Source organism: Plectropomus leopardus, chromosome 2 (assembly GCF_008729295.1).
Source record: "Plectropomus leopardus isolate mb chromosome 2, YSFRI_Pleo_2.0, whole genome shotgun sequence".
NCBI lineage: Eukaryota > Metazoa > Chordata > Actinopteri > Perciformes > Serranidae > Plectropomus > Plectropomus leopardus.
In genome coordinates, this window is record NC_056464.1 from 19,798,833 (window position 1) to 19,819,964 (window position 21,132).

General features: G+C 39.9%; 1 protein-coding gene across 3 annotated transcripts in view; it reads right to left on the reverse strand.

Moving 5' to 3' along the window:
* Positions 1 to 9,480, reverse strand: part of LOC121956081 (sodium-coupled neutral amino acid transporter 3-like) — a 50,085-nt gene extending 40,605 nt beyond the window's left edge. For 2 of the 3 annotated variants that reach the window (XM_042504191.1, XM_042504173.1), the window contains exon 1: positions 9,197 to 9,480. The gene's annotated coding sequence lies outside the window, so the exon portion shown is untranslated. Of the gene's footprint in view, positions 1 to 453; positions 505 to 9,196 lie in introns of those variants that run through there. The other variant, XM_042504183.1, reaches the window with a different exon arrangement.
* Positions 9,481 to 21,132: the final 11,652 nt, after the last annotated feature.

Below are 21,132 nucleotides of genomic sequence, written 5' to 3' on the forward strand. Positions count from 1 at the left end.
GGGAAATGGCTGAACTGGTCAACTGCAGGGTTATCGTTGGATGCATCTACCGGCTATTCAGAGGGGTTTCGTTGTGTCTCAAGAAACAAATCCTCCGTAGCCCTCATGTTAACAAGTATCTCCAAAAGCAGCAGGTTTGAATATTTATTCTCATAAATAATGACTTTTTTCTCATAAATAATGATTTTTTTCTCGTTAATTAATAATGACTTTTTTCTCGTTCAATCTCGTTAATAATGACTTTTTTTTTTTCTCGTTAATAATGACTTTTTTTTCTCGTAACTAATGACTTTAATCTCGTTAATAATTATTTTTTTCCCTTAATGTGGCCCTAATCCTCCGTCGTACTATACATATATTGTTAACCATCTAAAATTGTTATCATTTAGGAAAGTCTTGATAATTTTGAGACCGTTTGTCGGACATGGATGTATTATAAGGAAGTCGTCTTACTTTTTCGCCGGTGAAAGCTGCCGGCTGTGCCGTTCAGAGGGATTTCTCCGATGCATCGTAGCTCTTTTCGAAGCCTCAGTATCCAGTCTGGGAATTCAGATGTTTCTACGGGACCTTGTTCAATATATCCATAATGATAGATCCGATATTGAGTGTCTTCCGTTCATATTTTATCCATATTTCGATGATAAAAGTACATTAGCATCGATGCTAAACGCCATATTGGTTTCCCATGGTTCCCTTGGAGAGAGGTCAGAGGTTTGTTTCGGTCTAATCCACCAATCGGAAGACGAACCCACGCTTTGTATCCGCTTACGTATACCATACGTCATCTGAAGCAAACTGCACTGTGATTGGCCTAATCCTGCTGTATCTATCGCTCTGTGTTATTGGTAGCGCCTCCTGCATAAACTCTGGTGGCCCCTATAATAATAATAATAATAATAATAATAATAATAATAATAATGAGACCAGGGTAAATCAGGAGACAGTCTAACAAGCAGCAGGGCCTCATATGGACGTAAACTCTGTGTTGACTGCAGGCAGAGCAGGCAGGAGAATCAGGCCCCTCTCCGAAGTGTCACGAGTGTGATGTGGCCTTCTGCAGCATCACAGATAGGAGCTGCTTTGCAGAATGGCACAGATAACGGCATACACAAACACCTGCAAAAAAATAATGGGACTTTTTTTTTTTGGAAAACGGTGTCCATTTTTTGAAGTATAATAATTACAATGTTTATTTTTCACTTTCTGTTTCCCGACACTTGGGAGAAATGTTTTCTACAACAAAAAAGCTTGTGCATAATAAAACCTCCATAATTTCATACACACTTTGTTTTCATAACATAATGTGCCGATGGCAAAACAGACTGGAGTAGATCCTGAAATTACACCTCCTATACTTTGAATCAGGAACTGATTTTGAATCAGAAATTGTTCTGAATCGAGTCGTGACCCCAAGAATCGAAATCGAATTGAATCGTGAGATACTGAAAGATTCACACCCCTAGTATTGGATGTGATTAAGGCCTCTGCCCAAAGCAATAATTGCTGGGATGGATGTAAATACATTTTCTTTTTTTTTTATTTGATAAAAAAGGAAATGTATTTACACAGGCCACTTGGGCTCCATTCATTTTATCTGAAAGTAAGGGTGATAAGAACTGGCATGGACAGTAATGCAATGCTGGCATGTTAATGTCAAATCAAATTTGGCCTGTTCTCAGACTGCTGTCAAATGCAGCACTGGAAGCAAATGCCAGTATCCTCACTATTCATTGTAGCTATATAAAGAAAAATATCTGATAAACAACTTATCACACAATACTGCTGACACACTGCAGGTGTTTGCAAACATTTCAACACGCTCGGCTGGCCAGCATACAACTTCGCTTTGCTTGCAAATCAGTTTTTTTTCTGGACTAATCAACAAATTTCAGTTCATTTTGGAATATCTTGCTAGATGAACAACAATACTAATGGGGACTGTGACCAGAGGGTCACTAGTAAACACAAATATCTTAGCAGGAACGGATAGTTGGACAGTTAAACTGATTCTAGTGAGAAATTATCTTACGATACGGTTTAAGTGGGATTCATCAAATGATCTTATCTTGCCACTGACAGCATAGGAATGATCGGGTATTGATAAATGCGGGCACTAAAAACAAAACCTTATCTACATATTTTGCCCTGTTATATTCTCCGTTTAGAAAACTCACTCCTAGAGTTTGCAACTTGGAGAGGCCTAATACGGCCAAAGACCTCAGAGAAACTTCTCTCCCTAATGTATCATGCTGCACCGCAAGTCCATGCTGACTCAAACTAGTGTCTATCCATGCAGCCCAGTTTTTTCATAATTGAGGGCCAATAAACCTCTGGCCTGTAGACGAATTTGTAAGATCTAACCTTAAGAAGTCCCTGTTCATAGAGCTGCAACTATTGTATTATTTTAATTATCAGATCATTTTCTTGAAGCATCAGTTAACTGTTTGGTCTATAAAACATTTTTTTTTAAAAAAAAAACAGTGAAATTTGTATCACATTATCATTGGGCACAAGCTTATGTCATCAAATATCTTTTTTATGCAACTAGCCCAAATAATCAATGTAAGACCAAGTAAAGTAGCAAATCATTTGCAAACCATGACTCATCAAATGTTGCTTAAAAAAAAGACTAGCATGATTATTAAAATAGTGGCAGATTCATTTATTTTGATGGATAATTGACAAATTGTTTCAGATCTACATGCTAAATCCAGCAGAAGTTAACTTGATATAAAAAGCATATGACTTTGTCTCCTTCAGATTCTCAGCTGTGGTTACTTTGGACACATCCTCTGTGAGGAAAAGTATCCCAGCTGTATATGAGTAAGAACAACAGGACAGGACACAACCAGCTAACTGGCCCTCAATCCAGAGAGCCCTCGCCCAACACCACACTGTTGAATGCTAGCTCTGTCTCCTCTCAATCATGCGCCCTGAAACAAAGTACCATCCTCTCCTGGCATCCCTCCCTGGCATCTGCCACTCGTCTCCCTCCTGTTTCCTTCTCATCACATGGGAGGAGAGAAAAGAAAGAGAGTGTAAGCATCGTGGGGGCGAATGCATTCATTGAGCTGGAAGTACAACTCACACAGTGTTTGACCACCATGGTGGATGTTGCACTGCTGACTCTCACATGCCACAGCACCATAGAAGTCCAAATCCCAATCAGAGAACTCCTGAGCACAGCAGGCACCCACTGTAAGCAGATCAATGTAAGGCTTAAGCATCAAATCCCTTATAGAACTGAGAACTGTGCTGAGCACAATAAGCCAGCGATGGATAATGAGCAAAAATACATCTCTGGCTGAGACTCAGAAGATTGTATTCAGACTTTGGGGTGTGTACTGTGGCCCGATGGTAAAGCTTTCCTCTGTCTGTTACGGTGGCCCAGAGAGCTCAAAGCACTGCAAATTAAGAAAATACATGCAAATAGACACAGTGCAAGCAAATGACAACACATATTTACCAGCTTGACAACACATGGAAACATGGATTTGACAAGACAGGCCCAGCGAAATAGCACTGCAAGAAGTTCACAACGGAAACTGTTTCCAGGAATAAGTAATGCACACAGCCGAGACACATTGGTAGAAAATATTTGAGGCTTATGTTGAAGCAGCTAGATATTGTATAATACGCAAAAGGCTAACTCTAGTTTCACAAGAGATATCTGCAATAATATATGAATAATGCCATTACAATGTTAAAATAAATCAAAAAAATGTTGGTTCATTTTCCAACTAGGCTTGCCGTGAATGTCTGTTAGCAGGTCCGGGTGATTACATTACTTGCATACTCTTTTTTTAATAGAAATAAACATGATTTTGTTCATTTTCAAGTATCAGCACCCATGTTCAGTAAATTTTTAAAAAAGTAAAATACTTAGCATGTCATTAATACTACAATTATTAACTGAAAGTGTCTGCTCTGTACAGCAGCAGAGCTGATGCACAGAGCTCTGCCATAGGCAAGTCGGTGCAAGACAACATTCATGGGGCTGCACTAACAGAGTGAGTAAGACTCTGATGCTGAGGAGAAGAAGAGAATGTTAGAGAGAAGCTCATCCTGTGAGAGAAAGAGGGACATGAAGAGGAGAAGGGAGCCAGAGTCCAGCAGAAAATAAACTTAAGCAGGCACTGCCACAGCCACACCAACTGGTCCTGTTCTGTATTGTTCAAAGTAAGGTGAAGATAAAAAGATGTAACGTAAAAGGTCAAAGTTTGTGCTCGACAGATATTGAGCGTCATCAACAAATATCTTTTTTTGTAAAATGTGCGGTATAATCAGTAACACCGGTGTTGTCATGAATTTGTTAACCGGTAGGAGAACTTCCTCACGTGGCATCCCTATTTCAAACACCACTGAAGAAAAGTTATTTAAATAAGTTCTTAATTCACAAACAGCAGCAACAAGTGCTGCATGTCCCCATCGTGTGCATCACTGGGAAAAGTTTCCATTTATGTTGCTAGTTTCTTGTAGCGCTTTTTCTAATTGCATCGTATGTTTTGTCCAACTGGTCAAGATGTTTGGTCATTTGCTTGTATAGCGTCTATTTGCATGCATTTCCTCAATATGGAGTGCGCTGAGCTCCAGGGCCTCCATAATCTGTCCCTCTGAAGTGACTCTGGCAATTTAATCAAGTCCTTTAACAACCCACACAGACTAACTCCAGCCGACCTTTTACTCTGACTTCCTTATGAAGAGGACAAGTGAAAAAAAAAACGCCATGTGGCGGCAGTTTACAACCTGGATATCATGAATGTGAGACGTTTTGGTAAACTGGACTGCCTCTATTGACAGTGGAGTGTCATCTATTTGGACCTAATTAATCAATGAAGAAAGCAATTACTCCCCAACTGAACTGCTCACAGCTCGCAGATACAGATGCTTTGAGGAACGGCTGTAATAATGGAATTAATATAGTAATATCCACACAGTCAATCTTTAATAAAACAGGGAATGTATATTTTTCAGCTAATCTGAAGTTTCAATTACATTAGGCAGCTGTTCCCAGAAGGCATGGATGTGAGACTCTGCTCAATCTGCTGCTGATTAGTGGACAGCACACTGTTGAGGGTAGAGTCATTTTCTCCTACTCACGATAAATGCCAGCCTATTGGTTAGATGAGCTCTAAATGGTATGACCTTATGCAGGCTGCAATTCGTCTATGATATCCCTCAGTATGTCGGCAAAACTCTTTCATAAACCAAACTGAAAATGTAGAAATTCTGTGATGTGACTAAGGACGAGCAAATGAGCTTGCTTGTGCTCAAAGGGATAGATAAACCTTACCCAGGGCCTAGATTTTCTACCCCATACTTTTCAGTCTTTTTAAGGGCCCTGACACACTAAGCTGACAGTCAGCTGTTGGTCAGTGTGGGGTTGTCAGTGAGCGCCTGTCGCCCTGGATTTTGCGGTGTGCTCTGCACCATCTGTCTTCACATGACGAAATATATCATCTGACGATAGAAAAACGGCTATTGCTTCATATGACGCTGTATCGTTTATTTCATTTACGTCATCTGATAAACCTCTGTGTCCGTCTGTGTGACCATGGGGGCATCTATATAATCCACAGCACCAAAACAAACAAACATGGAGGAGCTAGAAAGCCATTCTGGACGTGGGGTTTCAGTATAAGACACTGTCACTGGCGTGTCGTGTTTCCCTCTCTCTTTTACGGCTCTCTGCCTCTGACACACACACAAAAAGCAGAGCTTTTGCAGCACTTCAGACTGCAACTGTCTGGTCACATTTTGCGACCGTGCAGCACCAGCGGGACTTGCAGATAATATTAATATATGAACTGTAGAGCTGTAAGATTGTTTCAGCTAGCAGTGAGTGGATTAATCCTCATACCGAGGTTACAGTTTAACTTTCTGCTAACGCTAACATTCAACTTGATCGGTAGATTCAAGTCCAAAGCTAAAACATCAACACTTCAGGCACAAGGTGAGCCGGGCCCTTCAAAATAAAAACATAATGGGCTCCGCCTTGATTTATTTTACTATAACAGTACTTTATTTAACTGTATACTTTACATTATAACAGTATTTTATTCAACTTTATTATAACAATAGTTTGTGTTACTTTATTTTATGCTTGTAACTGTGGTTCATTTAATGTCTAGTTTAGTAGTTTACAGTGGTTTAGAGAATATTTTTTTAAAAAATCAAGATATATATATCGTGCATTGTGATATAGTCTAAAAATATTGTGAGTCCTCCTTATTGGCTTAGTACACAAGGAAGGAAACGAAGTGAACAAATGACTAAAATCAAGAGGCCGTGAGATCAAAATCAAATTGTTATATTAGGTAGGATTATTTTTTTAATGACCTAGCTTTTTAGCAAAAATGCTTTGTCATTTTTGTGTTATTGGTCGCTAGCACACAGTAAATCTGTTTTTGCAACATCTACTTGTGTTATTAATGCGCTAACTAACCAACTAGCATCTTGAATCTGTCCCATCGGTCGTCCGGATCCCCTTTTTGAATGAAGAACACAGACAACAGTCGCCTGCTGGTATGAAGAGTTATTTCCTCTCACGCAGAATGTATGTGCTAGTCGGTCACTGGTTGGAGTCTTTGTGGCATGTATAATGCAACTTTTTGGCTGAGAGACAGGCGATGTAAAGCAACACTAGGCCTTTGTCGCCAGTACTTCTGTGATGTCGGTTTTCTGGGCCTTAAACCACAAAATAGATCATCAACAGCGCTGTCAAAATAAAATTTCCACTCTGCAAATGCAACATTGCATTTTTATTGCTAGTGCGAGGACAAATACTTCTGCTTGCCTTTTAAAAAAACAAAATCGAATCCCTGTAAAACCTCGAGGCCAGGCAGAATCTCATGTCCTTTCAGAGTTTAATACTCAGCAGAGTGTTCCTTTCTTCTCACAGTGAAATATATTGCACTCTTAGACTGAGCCATCCCATCATGTTTTCTTTTCATTCCTGCAGAGGTAGACCAATACTGCCGCTGGATACGAATATTTCACATGGACACTGAGCTTTGATCAAATTAAATTGGAACTTAGTGAATATCTGTGTCTATGTCTCATCCAATAGTGAAGATAAGAAAGAGGCGAGACAAGGAGCCATGAACGTTACTCGTCCACTAACCTGAGATTTAAAGAGAAGAAGGAATATTAAGGAGACTTTGTATAGCTTATTTTCTGCTAGCCACGAGTTTATTCATGTTATATTATAGTAGTTGTGAATAAATGCTGTAACCTTTGTGCTCCCCACTCTCTCTCTCTATTCTTGTCGGTCAATACCCTTTGTAATCAACCGTCAAGGTAACGACATTTATTTCACAATATATTCAATCTCTTTTCCAACATTCAGTGGTGTGCATGCATTCATGTGCGTGACCACACACACAAGCAAGTGCCTTTACACTCACACATGTGCAAAAATGTGGCGTCAAACACACAAATGCAGCAGGCATTAATCACACCAGATCAAAAGCTCAGCGTGCCCTGCTGCCGTCTGAGGCTGGATCACTACGTCCACACTGTGGGAATGGGTTGGAGAGAGGCGGCACATGGGCCCACACCAAGCCAGAGAGAGGAATCAGTCATTCAGAGCAGCAGAGGCCAAGCAGGCCAGACGTGAGCTCACACCAGCTCCGTACTGTCAAGTCTAGCAGTCACAGTCTCACCTGCTGCCCACAAGCCCTTGAGGTGACTCATCGTGGAGGAGTGGATGACTGGGGACTTTGCCTGCTGCAGGTGACTCCAGAAACCATGCTGCTGCTTACAGCCTCATCCAGTCTGTGGGATGGTTTGCACCTAGCTTAGCTGGGTATATAAATACATATGCTAAAAGTAAATTTTATGCAAAAATCTAGGCTACAGATTTTATGAGAAATCTGGTTTGCGCATGTGAGAAAATGCAGTTATATTGCCTTAAATCAGAAAAATCAAACCAAAGCTGCATTTACAGGAATAACATCAGATATAGATATAGATTTGAGGAATGGCCACCCACCACTGGGCATGTGCAATATTCCATTTCACATTCAAATATCAATCTGAATATAATCTGAAAATTTGAATATATATATATATATATATATATATATATATATATATATATATAATATATATATATATATATATATAATCATATTAATAATATTGCATAATATTGCTTGTATTTTTAGGATTTTATTATTTAGCATACTTACATTTGTGTCCTAATTTAAATTTGTGTGAAGTTTCTATTTTCTGCTATGCACCACAGGTGCAATTATGCTTGCAAAATAATAATAAAGTTCTTAAATCTTGAATCTGTATCTGCATATAATATCTGTTATTTTTGGGTGCTGCTTTGACCCCTTCCTAGTTATATTTGGTTTTTCAGTCAGACTTTGGCAAGATCACCATACATGAGGGGCCAGATGGCACCTGTTAGCTGAACTGTGACGCGGTGTGAGCCAGCTGTGGATGCTTCTCCAGCACGACTTAAAATTATGACAGGCAATCCAAAAATGAAGCTGTGCAACTGCATTTGCATATCCAGCAACTCACAACATGAATACATAAAACATGCATTACAGAAACAATGTCACATGTAGTCCTGAGTGACATGCATGCAGTATAAGTAGGAAAGTGTTCACACTAAAATAAAAAAAGCATACTAAGAAGTGCAGTATTCCAGCAGGCCACTCCAATGCCCAAGTTTGATCCCAGTATACTCTAATTGATCATGACAGTGGGAGGGTATCACTGTTGTGGGATTTTAATCAGAGCTTTCTGTCTAAGCACAGTGAATATTTTGTGCACCAAATCATGCCTGCACATTCTAAGACGAGCCAAAGGGAGGAAAGCAGTTACAAACGGGGGTCTATGTAGTCCAAATGGGGGCACTGAATCTCAATAGCTACACACGCAGATCAAAAGCAGCACGGTTTGTAATGTCACCTCTCTATTCGCCTGGTTATCTGGCGACCGAGGACCGTGTATGTCGCTTCAAAGGGCTGCTTGACTTTTACTTTGCATTTAACTCCCGTTTAGTGAATGTCACACGCGGACTCAGCAAGCAGGCTGATGCTGCTCACGTGGAGCGTCGTTTCGTCTGTATTTAAATATAAAAGGTCTCCATATCTGTGCGAAACGTGTCCGCTGATGAGTTTAAATATGCTGTAAAGGGTAAAACGTTAAAATGTACAACAGCCTTTCAGCGTCTTACCAGAGAAGAAGTGTCCTCCTCCAACTCCAAATATCTCCACACAGATCTTGTCTCCGCTCGCAGCTCGGCTCTGCCTCGACCCGTGGCGTGTCGTCCTGCCTCTGTCCCACTACGTCCGTCCGCCTTCCCTCCACACGGCGTTAATGTCATCTGTTTTCCCACTAAATTGTCCTCGTAATCTTCTCAAAAGTGGGATGTGAAGAGTGCCCGGGTTCCGCCTACCGCACGCACATCGACCCCAATCAAATTATTGTTGTGTGTATGTTGTGAAGCCAGCGCGCGCAGGGACACGAGAGCCCCCTATTTGGCACGCGCCTTTTTAAATCGTTTGGAAATGATGACCCGCTTTATTGATAACGCAATGTCGTTGCGTGCCGTTTTTGTTGGGATGGGACTGTCATTTCACATTATAACAGGTGTTTTTCATATTCACAGATTTATCGTCGTGCTTGAGCGCGCATTACGAGACAATGACACATTGAGTGGTCGCGAGGACTCCACGCACACCATGCATTTATTTCATCAATTCGATTGTTTCCCCTTTAATTAGTTCCAGGCATATAACTCACGTGGGCCTTTAAGAGAAAAAGGGATCCAATTGCAATGTCTTTTTCTGACACGCAATCACCAACGTAAACAGCTGCCTGAGCCATGTGCCACAAAAGCTCACCGTTGCTTACGCACATAGGGTACGCACGCTCCATTTCTAGGTCATCGACGGCAGCGCGTTTTGATGTCACACCGCTCCGGGGATCGTCTCTTTTCTCTCTCCTCTAGCTTAGGCTCGCGCGAGGAGCGAGACTCACACACCTGCAGTCAAATAACACCAGGTTCCCTCACTCCTTCATTTGTATTCATGAGGCTGCAGGTAGAGCCAAACATACATTTTCCAGAGACAACTGACATGCATTAACCCTTTAAAACATGAGTAAATCGGCTTTATTGAATTTTTCTTGTATTATTTTTCAACGTTTATTTTTTTATTTTTTCTTAATCTTTTATTTCTCTCAAAATCATGGGAGAAAGGCAATGAACAGCTTGACAGGAAATGTCCCAAAAGTTGGCAAAAAGTTAAAAAAAAATTACACGAAAACTAGCTGAAAATTGTCAAAAAAGCAAAACAAAAAACAAAAAAAACGGAGAAAAAAAAACACAAAATAAACAACTAAACGACATATATATGTATATGTGTATGTATATATGTATATTTTATTTATTTAAGATATTTTGAATATATGGTATTAAAATTATTAATATAATTTCTGGACATTTTTCCCTTTTTTGGGGATAATTTTCTAATATTTCTCTCTCTCTCTCTCAACAAACATTTTTATATTATTTTCTTTTTACTTTTTATAAATTTCTTGCAATTTGGTCATTGCCCTTTCCCATGTTTTTGAAGAGAATTGGGGAATTGATTTTTTTTTTTTTTGCTGGCTGGGGTTTCATTGGTCTAAATACTTAAAGGTAAAGGTATCTCAAGGCAACACTAGAAGAGGGGTGGCTCATCCTCCAATCGGAAGGTTGGCAGTTCAATTCTCGATTCCCCCAGTCAACATGTCGAAGTATCCTTGGGCAAGATACTGAACTCAAAAAGAAGACTGGAGAACGCTATACAAGTGCTTCATTTACCAAGTAAAACTCATGTCCATCCAGGCTTTAAAGGGTTATTAACCCAATTTGCATACAAACATCTACATAAATGCGTATGTTTTGTAAACATGCATTATCTTTTTTTCCCAAATATGAGCTGAGACAATCTACACTTTCTCCCACAAATACTACCGTGTCATGTCACCCCAGAATGAACCAGAAACCACAAATCTGCTTTGAAGCTGTGGCAGTAAACTTGACCTTGTGGAAAGCAGAGGACATTTAACCTCTGGGACATATAAGCTCAACATCTGCTCTGAGGTTGACCCAGTGGGGAATGGCTACCCATAGAGGAAAGGGCCAGAGATGCTGAGAAAGCGTCCGGTGCGTCCCAGAGGTTCGCCAAGGAGCTCAACAGCTGTATGCTATAGTTCAAAGAAGGAATCTCACGTGCTTCACTGAATCTGTAATTTCATTTCAAGAGCAGTGTCCTCTGGTTGTTCCCAAATAACATACTGGTATGCTAATTTAAGCACTGTCAGCTAATGAGGAGGAGAGGGTGAACACAAAGGACATCTGGCAACTGGTTCTGGAGGCATTTTTATTCAGCTACATGAACCCCCCCTGTTCTTTCTTCTTTTAATGGCGTGTGTACCAGCCTCACCTTGCCTCACCTAACTGTCAGCTTCAAAGGTGATGCATGTGTAGTGCTCAAGAGGATTTTCTGACTGCCAAAAGCAGTGTGCAAAAAAGGTGTAACCATAGAAACTGGGTGTAGCAAAGGCCTGGAACGCAAGTTAGATGACCACTGAGCAGAGATGCTAAATGACTAATGAAGTATGGCATCAGTTAATGTGTTTAATCTCACACTGACACTCATATGTCAGGGTACTCTCAAGCCTGAGATAAGTGACACATTGCACAAAATACTTATTTCACTTGGTAATACATGATTGTTCTCATGGCATTTGCACACAAAAACACATAATTACATAAACCCAGAATGGCCATGCTTGGAATTATTTTTCATTGCCAGTATCTCGATATCAGAAGTATATTAACTCATTACATTGAGTTAACTAAGCTTGTTTTGTCGTGATACTAGGTAAAATTTGTCAATTCTCGAGAAAACAAAAGGCTGGTGTCTCAAGATATAATATTTGCAAAAGTCATTGCAAACTCTGCCATTCTCGGCTTCAGTGAAAAAAGAAATGACATTTGCGTGCTATTGTTTTGCAAGGGCACCATCGCTGTATCCTGGACTTTCTACTCACCCAAGATTATTGTGACCCAGAACACCCCTGTGATGAAAGGTGTGGCTGACGTGACTACTACATATAAAACTAAAGGCCATTTTTCAAGTTAAAGGACCAATGTGTAGGATTTAAGCATCTTTGGCAGAAGTTGAACTGAATGTTCGTAACTATGTTAGGTCTTACTTTTAGTCATTTCTGGAATGATTGAAAGTTTATTGCTCTTTGCATCGTAATGGTATAGTCATTAGTTGCTATCCGTGCTCCTCAGCTGTGGAGGCAACCTCAGTGAAGCTTACTTCTATCATTTGGCCTTTTCTTAACTTATGTCATTCATTGTTACTTTTGATACTATTTTACCGTTATCTTGTACACATTTTTTAGCTTTATTGTTTTTATTATAAAGCACTTAACTAACTTGGGATTCACATCGCACTGTTGTTCTAGAAAGACATTCAGTGTTTCTTGCAGTTAGTCAGCAGGATTTCAGAGACTGTTAATGCGCATAAAGATAACAGAGTCTTCTTTTACTCTAGTATCCTAGTAACAAATTTATACAGATTAAGTGAGGGACCACATTTGGTCATTTTAGTCCCTCTTTCACACTACATGTGTATTTTACTGCTATTTTAAACAGACGTTTATTACTGTTATCTTTGACATTACAGTCTTTTTGTCAGATATTCTCACAATGATTTGTGGATCACAGGCAGTTTCATTTTGTCTTGCTCTCACCATCGAATGTGGTGCTGCACATTCATAGAAACAGTGTTAAGTCATCTTTGTACAACTGCAATACAAACACTAGTGAACCTCATGTATTACATCGACAAAACAGTGTGGCCTTCTTTCACTGGATTTCTGAAAACAATGGGATCCTGTGACTTCTGGGAGTTCAGGTCAACCTGCATAACAATATGTTAGATTATAACTTTGGTGACTGTAAATACATAAATAGATTTAGATTTCTTTCCAAAGACAGGTTTAGAAAAAGACAGTAAGAAAAATAAGAATAGCCTATTATTTAATAACTGCACAGATGTCTTCTCTTTTTGCTCTTGTTATCCTGCACCCTGGCAAAAATGTTTCATCAATCTTGATTGGATTGCCTTCAAAAGAAAATCTAAAACAATCTTGTTTTAAAGGGTCTTTTCCAAGGAGCTTCCCTCACAAGTATGCAGCTTGATTTGTGGCCTCTAGTCCATCCTCCACAGCCTCACAGCCCCCGCCATGTACATAATGAGGAGAAACAGGAAGAAAAGATCTCATCACAGACCACTAAACCCATTCAGCTGATTTTGCTGAGCCCTGCTGGAAGATGCTGCAATCAAACTCAATTAAGGTCAATCTTCTAGTAGTGCATTCATCATTTGGAGAAGAAATGCGAGTCACCATGTGATTATCCAAAGCAACATGGCCCACTCATGGATGAGCAAGAAATAGCCATGCTGTGGAAATTATGTGGTTGTGTAATTACCTGAGAGCTGGTTTCACTGAGATGGAGCTTTATGTAGGACTATAGGCAGTTTGGTGAAGGTTTATTAATGCCTTGTGAATCAAGTGTGGCGGTGACTCATAGTCACGCAGTGTGTGTGTGTGGTGTGTGTGTGTGTGTGTGTGTGTGTGTGTGTGTGTGTGTGTGTGTGAACATCAGCTAACACTGACGACACTTGACACGGTGCCTTGGGGGCTACAGGCTTGAGTCAGTTTGTAGGTGTTACAGAAAATTATATGCCAGCTTAGATGATCAGGTCTGTTTACATGAATTAGTAAATAAAAAGAATATGATCCATATCAAATATCATGTTTATTGTACTGTATGTTATCAACATTGGTTTCACTTTATGATTAAATATTTATTTATATATATTCATATTTTTTGAAGCACACTAGAGGAGGGACAGAGTGTGAGCCCATCCAGGCAAAAATACTCAGGTGTAAGACAAACAGGACTTCATCAACTGGCTTTGCACAGGGGCTACTTTTGCAGGATTAAAGGAGGCCAGGGCCAGTTAATAAACAAATATTAATAATGTATGTATAAATAATTAGGACCTCTGTTGTACTGTGGCACTTAATTTACATTTAATGTACAAAAAAATATTCCCATTGTAAATACATTTATTTCAAAAATGGTCATCGGGCCACCTAAAACCCTATTGCAGCCCAACGCCATAGTTGAGTATCACCAACATAAACTGTTAAGATTCATGTCTGAAGTGACCCATATCTGACATCAGTGTGAACGGATCTCTGCAGTGAAATGCCTCTCATGTACCATCACATGTTTGTATAGCCTGTGGTTTCTTGACTTCTCCTGACACTTTTTTTTCTGGATTTTATGAAATTTTGTGTTTTAAGGAAAAAGGAAAAAGATGAATGACATAGAGGTGCAAGCTTCATTTCTCAAATGATTTGCTGCAGAGGTCGAATCACAAATATGACTGCTCTCACAGAGCTCACATGGCCAGTGATCAGAGATGTATGGGATTTGGGACCACAAATGAAAGTGGTCCAGATCTGATTGAAAAAAAACCCTAACAGATTTCTGTATTCACATCACTCACAAAAAAAAGAAAAAAAATCCAATCTGTATCACATAAAGGCAAAAAAAAAAAAAAAAAAATCAGATTTGGGCCTCATTTGCTTGTAATGTGAACATTGCTTTAGTGAGATAAAAAAAACATCATCTCATTTGACAATAAATGTAAACACTAACAGGCAATAGGACACAGTTGAAACAGAACAGCATATTGTCAGCAACTGTAACTGTTACATAATGAGGCGGTAAGCTGGAGTAATCAGGGAGTTTCTTAAGCATTTATCGAGAGGAGACATCTGTCATACTGGGGGGATGATTTTTGTTATTCTGTCCAGACTTCAATCATCCGAGAAAGTTTTTACAGAGGAAGTTCACAAAGTTTCCCCTCTCCTACACACATAAACACATAGTTGGGCCACCTGCCCATCCTCCTCTTTTGCCATCAAAGAGCCTGCACTGTAGTACACACACATACACACACTGCAGGATAGAGAGTAGAGAAGTCCTGAGCATTATTCCTCTCTGCGGGAGGAATTCCCTGAAGGAGCAGCCTGGCCATTCCAGGAGGGAGCAGAAACATCGAGGCCCAAAAGAGGGAAGAAGATCGGGGTGAAACGGAGTATAGGCAGCAGAGACGAGGAAAAGTTAACATGGGCAAAAACATTTACATTTTACAGCTGTTGACAGTTGTATAAAATTACTTCTAACTGTTTGTATTTTTTTTTGTGGCAGTCTTTGTGGGCAACATACATTTCCTAAGGGATAAATGAAGTAAACCGGAATGTTAACGTTTTGTTCAATCAGATTAGGATCATCTTGTTACATATTATTATCTTCACATCTGCTGTTTACTCCAGACAGAACAGTTCCCAAATTGGATTGCACTCGATGAACAGCTCCACCGAAGCTACCAATAAGGGGATTCTCATGGTCTGTAAGCCTCTCCTTAAACTCATACCGACTACTAATGATAGTTTATCCCTTCACCAACAGCTTGGTATAGCCTTGAGGAGCTACTGTATGCACCATTAACCTATGGCACAAAAAGGAATCATGAAAGGCAAGAGGTGGAAGAAGGACTCCAACTGTGTAGAAATACCGCAGTCTAAAATACCAAAAGTAAAAGTCCTGGATTCCACATTTTACTTAAATAAAGGTGATTTTTTTTAATGAAAAAATATATAGAGGTGTACGGTTGTGGTGAGGATCCGAAAACAAACAGAAAACCAGCATCCAGAGAAAAATATTACTTATTTAATGTGGACAAAATGAATGACTTTGATTGAATGACTGTGAAGCTGCTGATGGCTTTGTAGCTTCAATGCACCCGATTCAGTTAATTTTACCTTCATTAAATATGCAAGTTTATCTGTGAGTGTCAGTGTTCTGTGTGTTTTTACTTTAAAGGTACAAAATGTGGAGCCAATTTAGATACTTTGTATAGACTACTGGGTAAATTAGCAGTATAATATCTATCTGTCTATCTATCTATCTGTCTATCTATCTGTCTGTCTGTCTATCTGTCTATTTGTGGTCAAGTCATGGACAAGACAGCAGCAAAATCAGCACAATCACTTTCACCAAAAAAAAGTGATTATGCACTATGTGCACTGTGTAACATGCTAAAGCATAAAAGCAACACAAAGAAAAATAGTGAGCGAAATGGGGTTTACCAGCCATACCTGTCTTGTAAATCATGCCTTAAAGGTAATGTACATGTAATACTCAAGTAATGTACAAGTATGTAAAAATTGTACTTTAGTAAGCTATAGTAGTCGAGTACATGTACTTTGTTACACTCCACCACTGTAAAAGGCCCAATGACAAAATAAGTGCCTCACCACATTCTCATCAGAACATCAAAACAAAACTTTTCAAACTGAATTCCTAACAGTTTCACCTGTGTGAGCATAAAAATATCACCTGCGTTATACCAAATACTGATGCATTCTTCTTCCTCAAACAAAACAAGACATGAAGTACAATATGTACACTGTGTTGGTAAACAGCATTCAGACTCAAACTCATAACCTCCAAACAGGTGGAAAGTTGTCGTGAGGCCTCCGTGGCAGAAAAACATGCCAAACATTTTTGCGATAATAAGTAAATAATAAAGTAGAAATACCTCATGTTATGAATGCTGAGATTTAATAAGACATCTAAACTCTCTAAATGAATATGTGCGACTCATAAGTTCCTCAGTTATTGAATTCAGTTTTCTCCTGTTTGGACAGCTGGCCGGAGTTTTGCCTGCATGAGACACGTGTGTTATCAGTGTGGGTTCTCCTGTTTGTCATGAGCATAGTCTTAGATGTATTTCCTTTTAGATCCCTGAGGAAAGGAACACAAACATTTCAGATGTAGACAAACACAACTCTGTACAGTATGTCCTTTGGATCAGTGCAGCTTCACCATGATCCGCCGGACAGTATATAAAGATCCTCTGTTTAAATGGACATCGACTTTATTTACAGCAACTGTTTGTGTTTTGGACTTTATCAGATTATGAGAAATTATTGTGATATCTGATATCTATTTTTCATGTTCATACCCAAACGTCCCAATTTCTTTTGTCATTATAACCTTCGCATGTCATACATTCGTGTAGTCATATGCGGGGGCGTAACTTTGGATTTAGAAGGGACACAACAAAAAAGGCAGTCCACCCCCAGAAATAAATCTGCGATGTGAATCCCATTTCCTGCATTTCTACATACAGTGGGGCAAAAAAAGTATTTGGCAGCCACCGACTGTGCAAGTTGTCCCACTTAAAAAGATGAGAGAGGTCCGTAATTTTCATCATAGGTAAACTTCAACTGTGTGAGACAGAATGTGAAAAATAAATCCAGGAAATCACATTGTATGATTTTTAAACAATTTATTTGTATAATGGTGCAGAAAATAAATATTTGGTCGATAACAAAAGTTCAACTCAGTATTTTGTAATGTAACCTCTGTTGGCAATGACAGAGGTCAAACACTTCCTGTAGGTCTTCACCAGGTTTGCACACACTGTAGCTGGTATTGTGGCCCATTCTTCCATGCAGATCTTCTCTAGAGCTGTGATGTTTTGGGGCTGTCACTGGGCAACACAGACTTTCAACTCCCTTCACAGATTTCTATTGGGTTGAGGTCTAGAGACTGGCTAGGCCACTCCAGGACATGCATCTTACGGAGCCACTCCTTCGTTGCCCGGGCTGTGTGTTTGGGATCATTGTCATGCTGGAAGACCCAGCCACGTTTCATCTTCAATGCTCTCACTGATGGAAGGAGGTTTTTGCCCAAAATCTCACGATACATGGCCCCATTCATCCTTTCCTTAATACGGATCAGTCGTCCTGTCCTCTTTGCAGAAAAGCAGCCTCAAAGCATAATGTTCCCACCGCCATGCTTCACAGTGCGTATGGTGTTCTTGGGATGCAACTCAGCATTCTTCCCCCTCCATACACGGCGAGTGGAGTTATTACAAAAAGTTCTATTTTGGTCTCATCTGACCACATGACATTCTCCCAATCCTCCTCTGGATCATCCAGATGGTCACTGGCAAACTTTAGACCGGCCTGAACATGTGCTGGCTTAAGCAGGGGGACCTTTCGGGCGCTGCAGGATTTTAATCCATGACGACGTAATGTGTTACTAATCGTAACCTTTGTTACTGTGGTCCCCGCTCTCTTCAGGTCATTGACCAGGTCCCCTCGTGTAGTTCTGGGCTGATTCCTCACTGTTCTCAAGATCATTTGTACCCCACGAGGTGAGATCTTGCATGAAGACCCAGGTCGAGGGAGATTGTCAGTGATCTTGTACTGCTTCCATTTTCTAATTATTGCTCCAACAGTTGATCTCTTCTCACCAAGCTGCTTGCTGAGTTTTAATGATACTGGTTTCATATGAAACTAGAAGACTTAAGGATTCCAGTGGTGCCGTGTCATGCTCGCTTCTAATGAAGGTGGCTAAATAATGCTCCAAAGTTGGGTTAAATTTTGGCAAGGAAAAACAACATGGCCATTTCAAAGGGGTCCCTTGACCTCTGACCTTAAGATATCTGAATGAAAATGGGTTCTGTTGGTATCCACGAGTCTCCCCTTCACATACATGCCCACTTTATGCTAGTCTCACACATGTAGAAATGTGCTATTTTCGCCTATTGTATTTGAATATTTATGGGGGTCCCTATAAAATTGAAATTGCGAACACCTACGGGCCGAACGCACAGATGCAGCTAATCAGACTGTTTAGTCACACATCTTAAAGAAGTGTTAACTACAGCACTGCTAAATGGGTGGCAACTGACTGCAGACCAGTCAACATCGTGGAAGACTCGGTCTAAGTGATGTCCTCAGGTTGGCATGTTGTTACCAGGTTTATGCCTTACCATTGCACTGTTTTTGAAGGTTGGGAAGACACAAACAGGATTTTGAAAAGTCCCTTGTCCCTCATCCCCAGTGGAAATTGTGCCTATGGTCACATGCAACAAATTCCTGTGTTGTCCGTGCTTGCCTTATGATGTAGTTCTTGTTTTTTAGCTTCCATTTTCCGTGTCACTACTTCTCGTGTTGTAACAAAATGCATCATATTTATTTCTACATTTCACGCTTCCTCTACATCAGGATCAGCTCTTGAAACTTTCCATGCTCTACTTTTAAATGCTTTTGTTCCTCTATAGTTGCAGAGAAAACTGTTACAAAACTTTATGTGTTCTCTTCATTTTGAGATCTTTTAGTGGCAACAGAGGCAACATGCACAGAAGACACGCAGACACAAGCACCAAAGTAACCTCATTCTAATATGCAGTCAAACATGAGTTCAACCAGACACTTAGATGCCATTTGGGGAACTCTGAAAAGCAAATTTAGGAGGGTCTAGGAAATCTCAATAAATCTATCATTGTACTACCACTGTGCACGCACCTTTACACAATCACAGCCACATCTGTATATGTTTCATTTACAGCACCAGTAAAACTCCTCCACTCTACTGGGGTTACCAAGACATTTTGTCCTTAATTAGTCTCTGCAACTGTAGTATTACTGGCGTCCACTTAATGCTTGTATTGCACATTTAACAAAGTGCTTAACAGTTACATGTTACATAACATTAAAATGAAACATTAAAACCAATAACACACTGATAGCAACAATACACAGCACAGGGCAACATCGAATAAATAAGGAGAGAAATGAAAAAAAAAACAGGTAAATAGCTATTAGAAGAGGTTAACTAAAAGCCTGTCTGAATAAAAAAAAAATGAGCTTCATAAAAATATCACATGTCGAGGGTTCACAATGAGATGAAGGGGAGCTTTCCGAAGATTTGAAGGGGGGAGGAGGTCGGTGATATAGTGAGGAGTTAGGACATGCAGAGCTTTAACTGTTAGCACCAGCTGTTGTTTTTAGGCAAGCCAAGACATAATGCTACTTGATGACGCAAAAGCCATTATTTAAGTTATCTGAGCTGTTCCAGTGTGGCACAGTAATGGAATATGTTCTGTAAGTTTGAACTCAAGAGAACTAGGCTGCTTCTATGATTAAGAAGAGATTGTATTTGATGAAATCCTATTCATATCACATCCTCTATACATTTGGGACATGGTGTACATGTGCCAACCTCTCACAATTTTATTCAGTGTGGCCACTGACTGCGTTATGCAAAACGGCTTAGTCAACTGACACAGATTTTGGTAAGCTGAGCCAGTGCCATGCTGAACACTGAGTAGGCATTCACGAGTGTCCCTGTGAGACGGAGAGCACAGTTCATTTTGTGCTGCTTGTGGTATTAATCAACAGGGAGATCAAAGCTGTCATTCTGCTACTACGGACTCGGTTAAGCTGCACTATTTGGCTGGTACTCAACAGGAGACCTGTGTGAACTCTGGCACTTTCTACGCCACCTGATGTGACGCATGACATCCTGATCAAAGCCAAAGGGGAGGATTTTAATTCAGGAGAAACAAATTGAGATGATTCAAATTAACCTCGAGCTTTACCGTTGTGAGTGTTGTATTATGACCCAACACCAGTGATGTTAACCCCACCTCCCCCTCCTGTGTGCCCAGCAGCAGTGAGGACATGTCACTGTGAGAGAGACAGTGTGAGGGAGGCTGCTGATGTAACCAGCAGCACTGATATGAAACTACAGTCACAGCAAGATTTGATCTGACACACACTTATACATGAAAAGCACTCAAATTATCAGCATAAATAGATTTATCATCATTTGTGTACTATTAAAGAAGAGAGAGTTTTGGAAGCAAATGAGCTGACAAAATTTTTATAACTACGGGATGATTTTAATTGATTTTTTTGCATTTAAAGGGGTCATTTTATCATCTTTTAAGAGTGACAGGTTGAAGAATTTCCTTCTAAAACTGACACTGCCCCCTAGTGATTGGACACGAAACACTCTAATACACAACAGGGACATTACATAAATAAAATAGCAGATCAGCTCTATAATGTCTGTCAAATGCTTTGCTGAAATTTAACACTGGAATTTGACTGACATTTGAATGTTGGTCTAAATTGTGAAAGTGACTAAAAAAGGCATGATGA